Source organism: Lissotriton vulgaris, chromosome 6, assembly GCF_964263255.1.
Source record: "Lissotriton vulgaris chromosome 6, aLisVul1.2, whole genome shotgun sequence".
Taxonomy (NCBI): domain Eukaryota; kingdom Metazoa; phylum Chordata; class Amphibia; order Caudata; family Salamandridae; genus Lissotriton; species Lissotriton vulgaris.
In genome coordinates, this window is record NC_141694.1 from 427,343,194 (window position 1) to 427,358,226 (window position 15,033).

At 42.5% G+C, this 15,033-nt stretch overlaps 1 protein-coding gene across 1 annotated transcript in view; it reads left to right on the top strand.

Annotated features, from left to right (window-relative positions):
* HCRTR2 (hypocretin receptor 2) overlaps window positions 1-15,033 on the top strand; it is an 880,720-nt gene that overhangs the window by 756,225 nt on the left and 109,462 nt on the right. The gene's annotated exons all lie outside the window — the stretch shown is intronic.

Here is a 15,033-nt window from a genome sequence, read left to right on the forward strand (position 1 = left end):
GTTGATCATGGATGAGAGCCCTGTAGGCCTCGGAGCTGTTCACAGAAATTATATATGCCCAAATCGAGAGGGATGCACTTGCCATTAATTTGGCCTGCCAGCACTTCCACCTCTATCTCTATGGCCACAAGTTCAGGACGGTGACACACCACAAGCCACTAATTCCCCTGTTGAATGGGACCATGCGCCTAGCACCCCCAGGATAAAAATGTGGGCGGTACAGCTCCAAGCCTACTGGTTTGATGTTTTTTACCCTGATGCCAGTAACCCAGCCGATTACCGGTCACATCCTCCTGCCCTGGTAGCTACACAGCAGCCCTGCGGAGAAGAACATGGAAGAGTTTGTCAAGATGATAACCCAAGAGGCATGTCACAAGAAGCTGACACTGAGATCGGAGCAGCAACCGAACAAGACGGGACTGTGGCGAAGGAATCTTGAGCCAGGTTTTCCATTGATCTAATTGGTTGCTCACATTTATTCACAGATTACCATTTACCTCTATTGAAAGTCTCTCTATTAGTACATACATCTTCGCAGTTAAAGAGGTAAGCTACAGGACACGTTTTTTTAGCACATTCCAAGGACTCTTCACTTATACAGTTTTAACTCATGATATCCTTACAGCTCCTTTTCTTCAGTATCTCAGCAAGACCAGACTCATTTTTTCTCCATGGTGAGAACAGCAGTTCAATTACATCTTGACACTAAGTTATTTTTTTTGAACAGCTTCATATTCTTATTTGCTATGTTTGGTGGCACTCTGAATAATTCTTGTTCTTTTGAGATCCTAACCACCCATAGCTTTATTGCTGGCTATTGAGCACGGACAAACACACAGCATTGGTATACCAACTATCTTTTTTCAGGTGTGTTTTTCCATATTCACTTTTACACACAATTATTAACATATATATGTTGAGTGTATACATTCCACCGTTATATCCAGTTCATTGATTATAATCATAAATATGTGTTGTAGGTTTTTCCCCTTAAGAAGGGACCCCACCGTCCCGTAACGCATCGGGCATCATACTAAAAATGGATGAAGAATCTAACAAATGGAAAACTTCTTCATAACATTGTATTTGATTTGTGTTATGCTTATCATTAAGAGCGATTATTGTTTAGTTCCACCAAGAAAATGTGATGTATGTTCAAATTATACAAGATTGCACTTTGTGTGTGTGAATCTGTAATATTACATATAAAAGTTACAGAACATACAAGCTAAGTTTTTTGATTATTTTTGTATAACTTAGAGGTTTTGGACCATAAACCTATTGAACAGTGCATGGTACCATCAGGTACCCCTACTGCTTAAAAAGTTCATAATATTTAGGCATACAAGTTGACAGCGGAAGCAGTACCATAGCACCATTGACTAAGGTTAGAAGATACACATCACTAAGTAATTAGAAATTGGAGTGCATGTTTTATCCATTTATTACTCCTGGCAACATGCCACAGCAGCTGTGATCATTCAACATGAGATAACTTCCATTTGAAAGTTGTCCAAAAATTGGATCAATCACTCCAGCTGGTGAACCTTGCAGGTGGCAGGATAAGTTGTTAGAGGAACCATCAAAGACCCCGTGTAAGTTTATACACTGACAAAGGAGAGAACTGCTTAGTGCGTTTTCACAGTTTTTCCCGCTAAGAAACACTTCACGTCTCCCACTCCAACATCTATGTATGTACGGTAATTCCCAGGATGTCTTGATGTAGTCTTTACCCAACCTTTCATATGTGCCTGCTGGTATGAGTTTTAGGCAATATTGAAAATGGAAAATTGTAACAGGCAGAGTGATTGTTTCATGTATAATCGATTCAGTAGCTGGCTTTTCAGCTACTGTAAATGGCAATCTTTCCAGTTTTTCAATTCTCAGCACCGCATAGTCTGCTCCCCTTTGTGCCAATTTGATCTGTTTATCAATGAGACTGAGTTCTGAAAACAGTGATGTAGTATTGATTAAACTCCAACACACATAGCCTGAACGTAGGCTTTGTAACTTCCAGCCTAATAGCATGATAGAACGTAGTTGCGACTGACCATGTTGCAACATGACCAAGTCTTGTTCCATGATGTCTATAGCAGAAGATACTATGCTGTCCAATGAATATATCCTGGACGACAGAGTTGTTAACACATTGTCCACCTCAGAGAGAGTTTTCTCTAAATTAATACGATCAATGTCTCGTATTCTTTCTACAGTCTCTGCTTGCATAATCTTTCATTTTTCATTATAAGCAGCATAGATACTGGCATATATAAATCGTTTATGACGCAGTTTTCTTGGTCCTAGCAAGAATTCCCTAAGGTCAGTGCCATCTTTAAGTACAGATAAGTGTTGCTTAAAACATCCTTAAGTGTAGATATTTGTAGCCAATCAAGGCAAAGCTTCCCTACACTGTATGTTGTTACTATTTCTGGAAGCTGTCTTTGAACATATTTTGGGTCTGGCCTAATAACTGTGAAACCCCGTGTTTCATTCAGGAATCTATCTTGACAGCTGTTTGTAACTGTGGGCCAGATCAACCATTTTTTCCAATCTGGATCTGTTCTGTTGTGATGCAAAGTAGTATGTACGTCGATCTCCCCCGCTATCAGGTGTAGGTGTAGGTATAGACGGATTGTTCATGTCTTTTATCTTGGCTAACCCAAGACAAGACGTCTGTTGGACAGTGTCATTCAAAAACATAATTTGCTCAGGGATGATGCAGGCGCTACACATAGCTTCTATCCCCTGTATCTGCCAATCTTTTGTGCCCCAGACAGTTTTTGTCTCAATGATGTCTTTTCAAAAGTCGAAACCTAGTTTAGACATTTGAGCATAAAAGGGAGCAGAATAAATCTGTTTGGTATTTGTCAACATACTTTTCAGTCCTGTTTTGTTAACATTTCTAGAGTAAAATGAAGCCTGATTGGTTACATTGAACCCTGAAAAGTGCGGAAATTTTCTTGCAAATGTTCTTGAGCTACCCTTTGGTGGCATAGGACAATGTTCCCATTGGTTATACATTAATACATTTCTAGGATTTGCAGATTTGTGCAAGAAATGATGACCATAATGATTATAACAATACATGTGTTCATAGTCTGATGAACCTTCTAAATATTCATGATTTATGAATACTGCAGACATTTCTAAAGCTGACATCACCCGCTAGGTCCACAGACACACCATTGACCTTTGGAACCTACTCGACACCACATCGCCGGACGTCACCTTTCTTACAGAAACCTGGATGAACGCCTCATCAGCGCCCGACATCGCCATAGCCATCCCGGACGGCTACAAGATCATCCGAAAGGACCGCATCAACCAAAGTGGAGGAGGCATCGCCATCATCCATAAGAACACCATCCGCATCAGGACCAGTTCCGACGATTACCTCGCAGCCACCGAACACCTTCACTTCCAAATCCACACCGACCCCAAGACCACACTCAGAGGCACCCTCATCTACAGGCCACCAGGACCCCGCACCCAATTCAGTGAAGACATCACTGACTTCATCAGCCCACACGCCCTCCCCTCTGAGGACTACATTCCACTGGGAGACCTCAACTTACACCTGGAAAAGAAAAATGACAGCAACACCACCACCCTTCTGGACAACCTCGCCAATCTCGGACTCAAACAACTTGTTGACACCCCCACCCACTATGCCGTACACACGCTCGACCTAATCTTCACATCCTTCAATCACACACAGCTCTCCATTGGACGGACCACAGCTGCGTTCACTTCAACTACAAAAAGACTACGACCCACAACCACCCACAACCGATTCCCCGCAGAAACTGGAACAAAATTACCACCGACCAACTCTTCATATCGCTTCACCAAAACCCTCCTGCAAAATCATCGGACCCAAACCTTGCAGCCACCAACCTCGCACAATGGATCACCCACAGCGCTGACAAATTAGCACCCTTGAAAAACTGTCAAATCAAACAAGGTAGCAAAAAAGCCCCCTGGTTCAACGATGACCTTAAGAAATCCAAGAAGTGCTGTCGCACCCTCGAGAAAGCCTGGAGAAAAAACCCAACCACTGACAACCTGGCCTCCTTCAACCTTCAAGAACGCCACCCGCAAACACCACCAACTGATCCGATCCACCAAGAAATCAGCATTCAAGGATTGTCTCGACAACAACGCCCACAACAGCAAGGAACTATTCAACATCCTCAAAGAATTTACCAACCCCACCGCAGGCACCAATGACATCACTCCCTCCCAAGACCTCTGCGACTCCCTAGCCTTATTCTTCCACAACAAAATCGCTGACATACACAACAGCTTTGAAAACCAGTCAGGAGTCCATTCCACCCCACCCACCTCCGAACTAAAACCCCCCTCCAACAACATTTGCGCCTGGAACCCAATCACCACTGAAGACACCATCCGCCTGATGAACTCCATCCACTCAGGATGGCCAACCGACCCATGTCCCCACCACATCTTCAACAAAGCCGACTCTATTATCGCACCCCATCTCCGAGACGTCATCAACTGCTCCCTCAACTCCGCTACCTTCCCGGAAAGCTGGAAACATGCCGAACTCAGTGCCCTTCTGAAGAAACCCACAGCAGACCCCACTGAACTTAAAAACTACCGCCACATCTCGCTCATCCCATTCCCTGCCAAAGTCATTGAGAAAGCCGTCAACAATCAGCTCGCTGCCTTCCTCGAATCCAACAAATCCCTCGACCCTTCACAGTCCGGCTTCTGAGCCAAACACAGCACCGAGACCGCCCTCATCGCAGCAACAGACGACATTCGAACACTACTGGACAACGGAGAGACAGCTGCCCTCATCCTACTTGACCTCTCCACAGCCTTCGACACAGTCTGTCATAGCACCCTTATACAACGCCTCAGCAACATCGGAATTCAAGGAAAAGCATTGGACTGGATCATATCGTTCCTCGCCGGAAGAACCTAGAGAGTCCGCCTCCCCCCTTTTAGATCAGAGGCCACCAAAGTCATCTGCGGCGTACCACAAGGATCATCACTCAGTCCCACCCTCTTCAACGTATACATGAGTCCCCTCGCATCCATCGAGCGCCAACACAACCTGAACATCATCTCCTACGCAGACGACACCCAGCTGATCCTCTCCCTCACCAAACACCCAAACACCGCCAAAACCAACCTACACGAAGGGATGAAAGAAGTAGCTGAGTGGATGAAGAACAGCCGATTAAAACTGAACTCAGGCAAAACGGAAGTCCTCATCTTAGGTTCATCCCCATCCGCCTGGGACGACTCATGGTGGCCACCGGCCCTGGGAAATGCACCCATACCTACGGACCATGCACGTAACCTGGGCTTCATCCTGGACTCCTCCCTCTCAATGACCAGACAAGTCATCGCCGTCTCATCATCATGCTTCAACACCCTACGTATGTTCAAAAAAATCTTCAGTTGGATCCCAACCGAAACAAGAAAGACGGTCACCCACGCACTGGTCACAAGTCGACTGGACTACGGAAACACCCTTTACGCCGGAACCACAGCCAAACTACAGAAAAAACTCCAACGCATCCAAAACGTCTCAGCCAGACTCATACTTGACATCCCCCGCCAAGCTCACATTTCCGGTCACCTGAAAGACCTCCACTGGCTCCCCGTCAACAAGAGAATAACGTTCTGTCTCCTCACCCACGCACAGAAAGCCCTCTACGACCTAGGACCCGAATGCCTCAACTCGCGTCTGTCCTTTTACACCCCCACCCGCCAACTACGATCGTCCAATCAAGCCCTCGCCGCAATTCCACGCATCCATAGATCCACCATGGGGGGAAGATCCTTCTCCTACTTAGCGGCCAAAACCTGGAATTCTCTCCCCACCCACCTCCGCCTCACACAGAACCACCTCTCCTTCAGAAAATAACTAAAAACTTGGATATTCGATAAATAAAGCACCTCCCTCAAGCGCCTTGAGACCCTCTGGGTGAGTAGTGCGCTATACAAATGTTAAACTTGAACTTGAACTTATTATTAACAGTCTCGAAGTCCCAATCATCAGAAAAGGTATTAGATGTAACAAATTCACTTAATGAAATATTGAATAAGTGTGGAATCTTCAATAGCTCAGTCGGGCCAAAAATGTCATAGTCAGTTCTGTCCCTAGCTATACCCCCAGGTATAAGAACGGTTGTGATGTTCACTGATGAAAAGTCTCTTTGTTCACAATGGGATAATTTGTGTGGCTTGAGGAGTAAGTTGATGTTCTTACTTGCTGTGCCCATTTTGACAGATCTTTCATTTATTAGTATTCCTAAAGTTATTACCAGAGTCAACCAATGTAGAAGAAAAAGCACACCCAACATAATCCAAAGTTCAATCCATGGTGAAACCAGATACGTCTTTTCCAGGTGATGAAAAAGGTCTGTAGCTTGTTCTTTCAAAGTTCTTTTTACTGGTGTTGTTTCAGGCTCGCTGGTATCCTTGGAAAACGTATCAAAGTTAATGAAATAGCCAGAGGCAGTTCTGTCAATTGTTGGGATTTCATCTGGATTCGTTGAAATCGTTGGAACCTCAGGATCACTTGTTACATTTGTGTAGGTATATGCTACTTCATTGTACACAGGTGTTTCTTGACAAACTGTTATTTGGGACACAAGCGGTACAAGTTCCCTAGCTTTGTTGCTCAGACCTTCATTTCGCACTACAGATTCTTCAAAGGTGATGAGTCTCTCAGTTTGAACCTCTTGGATAGTAGCTAGATTAGGGTGTCTGCTACATTGGCGGAGTCCACTTGGCCTACTGCTTATTATCAGCCACATGATGTGGTTTGACCAGGTCGATCAACACAAACCTGTTCTCCTTTTTGCCAGCAAGGGGCGGCAGTAATACTGTTCTTGATCCATGGATTGCTAGGACAGGTACTGGTTGTCTGTAAGAAGGCCCAAATTCCTTCTTGTCCGCGATCTTTTCTCTGACTAGATCACCAAGCTTTGGGATGCAGACAGGTCTTGCTGGGATGGTCGTTTTTTCTTCAGTGGTGGTTGGCTTCAGAAACACATTACTTTGTTTCATTCTTATTTCATTTAAGTCCTGTAAAACGGCTAAATGGTCTTTGATATCAAAAGGATTTTGGTCTACCACTGAAGTCTGACAATCATGGTCCGCTACTAACATTCTGGACCCAAAAAGGACTTCATATGGAGTGATACACCCTAGAGAACTTCTTGACAGATTGTTAAGACTACGTTGGACACTTATTAGATGTTTGACCCACCCGTCACCCGAGCCTAATACCGTGGCTGTTATAGATTGCTTTATGTCCCAGTTTTTCTCTCCACAACTGAATTTCCCTCAGGATGGAATGGAGTAGAGGAACCCAATGCAACGCCCAATTTGGCCATGGCCTCCTTGTAAGCTCGAGAGCTAAACGCAGGACCCTGGTCAGAATGTAGTGTGCCAACTGCGTATGTGCTGATAAAGACTCCAAATCTTTTATAACAGTTTGAGTGTCAGCCGAGTGCTGAGTCCATATCAAAATGAATCTCAAACACGAATCAACTGCGACCATGATATATTTATAGTTACCATCCCTTTGTAAGGGACCGCAGTGGTCCAGGTAAACCCAAGCTAATGGTTTATCTGAAATTAACAGGGGCGTCTGCGCAGGAATTTTCACAATAGAGACTTTCATCTTTTGGCATATTTCAAATTCCAAAACATAGTTTCTGGTTTGTTTCCTCATGCATGGCCACCAGTATCTCTGTTTTAATAATGACACTGTGGCGGAAACATGCATGAGCAGAGGCTGGCCCTTCATATGCTGCTAGGATCAGTCCTAATCTATGTTCCATGTTTGGAATTACTCTATCCCCTACTCCAGGGATTCGAGCAAACGGAACGCTATTCCCATCAGTTATATATGAGTATTTGAGTGGAAACCCTTTCAGTAAAGTTTTACCATTGTCTTTACTTGAAGCATTGACAGCTGGCATTATTTTGCAATCTATTTTCGTTTTTGAACAAGCGTTTGTAGCTACGGAAGCCGTTTGCTCAGCTGCCTTCACAGCTTCATCAGCCAATGAATTCCCCTCAACGTGAACGCCATCATATTGATGACTCAGCGTATGTATCACATGAGCATTTTATGCTTGATTGTGCCACCTTTTGCATCTGTGTAACCGTTTTGAATCCAATTTTGCAAGTATTCATTGTAAGATTGAACATAATAATACGAATCGCACACTATGAGTGTGGGGAATTTGCGATCTGTATTTTCAAGTGCCATCTTGAATGCTTGTAGTTCAGCTCGCTGAGCTGTACAATCTCGTAAGGATTGAATTTTAGTGACCATTGGTCGGAATTTGCCGTCGCGCCAATGACCTTTAACGATCGTGCACGCCGCACTATAAGCTTGTTTACCCCCCATAGCGGGTTGAGCTGATCCGTCAGTATAAATTATACATTCATACTGCTCTAGAGGCAGAATTTCAGTAGGCAGAGGATATTCTTGTTCGTATTGTAGAAATGCTTGTGTTTTCAAATATGGGTCAAAAACGTATTCAGCATCTGGTGCAGCAAGAGAATTAACCCATTGTATCCATCTCGGAAGTAAAGCTTTAGCATTTGGAATGCTTGCTTTTGTCACTGCCTCCAAGGCAGGTACAGGTGTAATGACCATAATGCGCTTACACTGTGCGAGGGCTCTCTCTTTTGCTACAGCAGTCTGAACAGCTGAACTTAATTTCTTCTTGTGTGTACAAGTTTGATTTGTAAGCTATTGGTACTTTTTCCCCTTCATTAAAAGTTAAGTACGTGAATCTGCATTGTCCTGGAATGATATGGATCACTAAGTTATGTACATTTTTGTGTGTTTGAAATTAACGCAAAATTTTTGTGTGTTTTTGTGTTAAATTAACTGTTTTAAAATCAGGTTTGATTAATTCGTAGAGAGGTTTAACCCTTTCTGCGTGATTTAGTATGTAAGTTCTTCAGAAATTCTGGAAACCTAGAATCGACTGTAGGTTTTTCAGCATTTTTGGAGGTTGTAGCAGCGTGCATTTCTCTAGAAAGTTTTCTGCCAGGCTTTTGCCTTCACTTGAAAGTTTGCATCCCAGAAAAAGGACGTTGAGATGGGCAATTCTAGATTTTTTAAAATTGAATTGATAACCCTCTAAAGCAAATCCAAGTATAATTGTATTCACCCTATTCAAGTGCCTATCCAAGTCATCATCTGTTAGCTAGATGTCATCCACATTTGACAATGCTTCATCATCATAAGTTTGGTAATAACTTTGTTACCCTTTCTGAGAATAACCCAGGACTATTCTTGAATCCCTGAGGGAGACGACAGAAGTGACGCTATATCCCCATACTTGAGAAAGCTGTCAAATACCTACTTACAGGTGCAATGTTTAGACAGAAGAAACCGTAAGAAATATCTAATGTGGTTTTATATTTTTTACACACAATGTTATTCATTAGTGCTGTACTGTTTGCATTTTGCACCATAAATGTTTTGTAACAAGAGTTTGTATGTCTGTAATCCAAAACTAGATGATATGTATTGTCTTGTTTGGAGACAGGAAACAGGACTGTTCATTGACGAGGTGCATGTTTCAATCACCCCCTGGTATTCAAGTTGATCTAAGATTGCCTTGACCTGTTTTTTAGCTTCTTGCTTAACTGGGTACTGCCTTTGTGCAGTTGGTTGATTTTTTAACTGGATCTAATGGTGAGGAGAATCCTCATCCCATCCTACATGATTTTTTAATAATGCAGGAGCTTGAGCTACTGCCCATTTCCTGGCATAAGTATATTTTAAATGAATTGGAATACTGTTGGAGAAGGCTGCAATATTCATGTCTTCGCTGTGTGGGCACTCCCTGACAAATTCTGGTGGCCAGTCTTGTTCATCTAGAAGAATGTCATGACACTTAGAAAGTCGCTCCCAAAACAGTGCTCTTATCTTTCTTGGTATGTTTCCCTCCATCCGGAGTGCTATCTCATGTAACTTATGTGGAGAACTAACCCTGGTATCTGCAGTTTCAACTTGAATTAATCTATTCCAGTCCACTATCTCCAGATGATCCTTCAAGTTCTTACAAGCTATGGTGAATTCTGCTGTGCTGTCCAACATTGTCTGAGCCCATTCCCCGTTCTTGAGTTGTGTCCACAAGATCCTCAGCATGTCTGATTTTTAGACCTGCTACCTTCTTGTTGGTGAATTGAGGTTTCTAGTTTTTCTGAACGTGTTGATCGTCTTTAACTTCACACGTTCTTCCTTGTGTTCTGACCGTCCTCTTCTTTCGTATTTCTGTGACAAAGTCTGAAAGGTACGAGAGGAACGTGTATCAGTATCTTGATATCTATCAGGTTTTCTCAAATTATCCCTATTCTTGAGGTTATACCTCTTTTCAGAGGGCTCCTTTTGGGGAGACCTACCTCTGGATTGAGAAGTTTGTTTAGTGTTTTCCCACTTAATTTTAGAAGGAGTAGGAGGGGTTTTAGCAAAGACCTTTTCAGGACTTTCAGACAATTGGGGTTTAACTGTATAAATCTATTAAATGTTGTATATTACTAAGAATTTCATTGTCTGACAATGCTTCAATGTCAGGGTAAGGTATATAGCCGGCTACGGCTGACCATGTTGCTTCTGGTCTACCTAGTGACCCGAGCCTGGTAATGTGGTTTCAATGTTTTAGGGCTCCTTTGAACCAGAGCTCTTGCTCCTGGTATGTGAGTGGAATTTCAATATCCTCAAAAGAAATACATTCCTCTGGTGATTCATCATCTTTGTAGAAGTGAAACATCTGTGTTACTGGATTTTCATCAGGGAAGACTATCCACGAATAGAGTACCTCTGTCTGGTGATATTCATGTGCCTCTATCACAAAAACTATCCTATCACCTCTCGATGTTAGGCTTTTTTTATAATTTTTATAGTGATGGTTTTCCTTAGAATTCATAGGGAAGCATATAGCATTCTCGTCGGTTTCATTAAAACCTGTTATGTTAAAAGCTACTGGATCAGCCGCAGCTCCACCATTCTCGGTGTTTTTGCTGTTAATCGACATTGTTAAATGAAATCTGCAGAGCAAGTTTCAAGGAAAGAAAGATAAGGTGCACAATATTTTGGAACACTGTATCCTTCAATGTTGAACAAACCAAAAAAGCGAATACATAGGATTTTTCGTCCTACTCAGCTATGGTGGATATTATCCTTTTACCCACTTCAGACGTTGATTGGAGTATTTCATGGGAAAAGGGGGTCTCTGTGAAAAGCAGATCACTGACATAATATTGACAGACAAAATTTCAACCTACTAAAATATCGAGGTAAAAATATAGAATGCCAGTATATCGAATGCCTATCTACAAACAGGTAAGTACAAAAATATCGACTCCAAAATATCGATTGTAAAAAATAAAGACTGTCAAAATATCGAATTTTTTAAATGTCTTAAAATTAATTTAAAAGTAATATAATAATAAATATAATTAATTTAAACAAACTTAAAATAATTAAATAAATGTAAAATTATTAAATAATAAATGTAACTTTAAAATACAAAAACATTTTTATATATATATACTTAAAGTATTTTCTTTATGCCTATTATAGCACTGTCACTTTAAAAAGAGGTGTATCTCACGACACTGTTGTCATGTGATCAAGGCAGGGATCTGCCGAAATGCGTTATGGCAAGCACAAAAATAAATATTTAAAAATTGCACAGAACCTGGATCTTCCTCGTCTTCCTTGTCCTTTCAAAGTGGTTGAAGTAGGACGAGCCTTGCAGCATATAGCGCTGGACAACTTTCCCCAGTGACGAAGACCCCTCCTCGACAAGTGGCTCTGCAGACAGAAGGAAGGTTGCGGGTACTGGCGTTCTGTGACCTGCTTTACAGAACAGAAGTGCCCTGTTGTGAATGCGCCGGAAAACGGAAACCTTCAGAGCCCCCAGCTGCGGTGGAATCCCTGCCGAGACCAGGAAGAAGGAGTCGCCCAATTTTCAGCAGCCAGGTGAAGCTCGGAGGAGCGGGAGCTTGGAAGCTGTAGTAAGCGACTACTGAACCTGTAGCGAGGCAGCCCGAGACAACCAGCAGGTGAGGAGGTGTGCGCCGAAGTAGCTACGAACGAAGACGAGTCCGATATCTGTGATAACTGTGTGCGCAAAGTTAAGCAGAGGCGGAAGCGGCAAAAACAATAATTTGTGTAAATATTGCCATGTCGGCGGCAGCAGTTAAGAACCGTGAACATGCAGCGGCAGGAATGTTCTCTGACGAGGCAGCACAGCCAAAAGCGAAAGAGACAGTTACGGCACAGATTCCACCGCTGGAGGGACAGGAATAAAAGAAAAATACAGGGTGCTTGAGAAGCTAATGCGCAGGGAAACTGCTAAATGGTGGGAGGCCAAATCATTATGTGGCTATTTAGAGGTTAATCGCATACCCCCGGGGGCTCAGGATAATGATAGCCCCCAGCTACGACACACCCAATCCCCTCCTAATGGCCGAATGGGCAGAATGCAATTTAGACTCCTCCAGGAGGTTGGTGGAGATTCTAGTAAAATACGCGGAGAGTGACCGCGAAGAAATATTGCCCAATATTGACATGCTGCGCAGAGAAATAGAGGCGCTAAGTGACCCACAAGAAGTCAAAGACAAGTATGAAGAGGAAATGGAACAACGCCTGCAAAAAGAGGAAGATAAAATCAAAGTGCGAAAGGCATACAAATTTAGACGGGACAAAGATGATAATGAGAATGGAAGGATTTTTACCTTCTCAAGGAAATACGATATGGTGAGGAAGAATGCAGGAAAGGTGTCTAACCAACCCACTGTGGCAGCACAACAGTCGGTGAGCACTGCACCTGAGACCCCCTCAGTTTCAGGGTCAAGTGTGTACACGGAGAGTGGTTCAGAAAATGACGAGGAAAGTAGCAACACCATAAAACCAACGATGGGGAAGAACTAGAATGCATACGGCAAAGCAGGCGGGAGACCCTACGCTCAGCAACAACAGTGCAACCGGCAAAAAACGGCGCACCAGGAGTAGGCGGGAGAGGAGGGCCGCCCAGAGGAAACGTGACAGCACGAGGAGGTTGGAACCGGGGTTCGTGGAAAAAGAAAAACAAAAATTAGACTCAATGAGAGGAAGAGGGGATACAAATTCAAATACCATCATAAATTTGTCCGAAATAGTCCTCACCTCGGCAGAGAAGCAACTATTGTCACTTGGATTGTCTTTTTGCCCCGAATCCAACTTCCAATATACAAGAACCAGAGCCGACATTTATCTGTTCATCCACAAATTAAAGCTCCAAATATTTCATAAATTGCAATTGAAAGGCAAATCGAAAAATAAAACCAACGTAGATACTGGAAATAAGAACACAAACCTTGCGGCAAGTGACTTTGAAACACTGGCAGTAGCTCAAAGCATTTTTTATACGTCTAATAGGGAACCCAATAACACTGCATCCCAGGACAGCAAGATTTCTTTAACACCGTTTCCTGTACTAACCACACAGGAGGTAAGAAGCTAAGGCAACACCAAACCAGAAACACCCTTTAAGATCAAATCCAAGTTTGTGCCAACCATGATAAAGGATTCGATAGATGTCTTTAATGAAATAGTAGTGACACAAGTGAAAAAATTAAACAGGAAAATCCAAGCAAAAAAAAGACATCGTTCAAATGAGGAAATCAATTATGGTCTGTTGGTTGATAAATTGAAAAAAGAAAATAATGTTGTAATAAGGAACTCTGATAAAGGAGGGAACATTGTGTTGTGGCCCCTTGCTGAATACCTTATTGAAGCAAACAAACATCTAGGGGATACTCAATGTTATGTCAACAGCACACCACTCAATTATAAGCGCATGCAGGATGACCTATGTACCAAATTACTGGCATGGAAGAGCCTGGGGTTACTAAACAATGATGAGTTTAGATTTTTTTTAAAAGAATTCCCCAAAAACGCCGGTAATATACTTTATACCAAAGATACATAATGACTGGGCAAAACCGCCTGGACGCCCTATCATTGCAGCAATCGATGGCCCCCTGGAAAGTTTGTCTAAATACATTGACTTTTTCCTACAGGAGCACGTGGTGGAGCTGGAATCTTTCATAAAGGATACAGGTGACTTTTTATCAAAAATCAATAAGATTAAGTGGCAAGATGGATACTATCTAATCACCCTGGATGTTTCATCCCTGTATACTTGTATTAGGAACCAAGATGGATTAAGAGCAGTGAACTATTTCCTAAGTAAAAGAAATATGGAGTTTACAGAACACAACAGAATGCTAATGGACTTATTGACTTTTTGTTTAGAACACAATTATTTTTTGTTTAATAAACAAATGTATCGCCAAGTACAAGGTGTAGCTATGGGGGCCAGCTTTTCCCCCAGTTACGCCTGCCTCTTCATGGGCTGGTGGGAAGAGCTGGTCCTCAGGAGACAATATACCAATATATACACAGAAAAAATTGTTTCTTGGATGAGATACATCGATGATCTGATAATTGTGTGGAAAGGTTCCTGGGATGAAGCCATAAATTTCATTGAAGATATCAATTTGAACAATATTAATTTACAATTTACGCATAACATAAGTAATTGTCATGTATCTTTCTTAGACGTATCAGTAAACAAAGTAGACAACAAGATATGTACAACGTTATTCAGAAAGGAAACAGCTGGGAATACGTTGTTACATGCAACAAGCGCACACCCCAGACACCTTATACATAGCATCCTGTACAGGGAAATGCTAAGGCTGCGGAGAATATATAGCCAGGAAGATGAACTTAAAAAGCATCAGCAGGAAAGCAAGGTCAGGTTCTTAGAACGAGGCTATGGTGCAAAAGTAATTGATGCCGCAATTGCCAAATCCAATATGAGAAAGAGGGAGGATCTTATAGGAGGTATAGATGATTGTAAACAGCTAGAAACTGAGAATATTCAAGCATCACAGGACTCCCCAAGACTGATCTTAACTTACAACAGACAGCACAAGGATTTGCGCAAAATCATACAGCGCAAT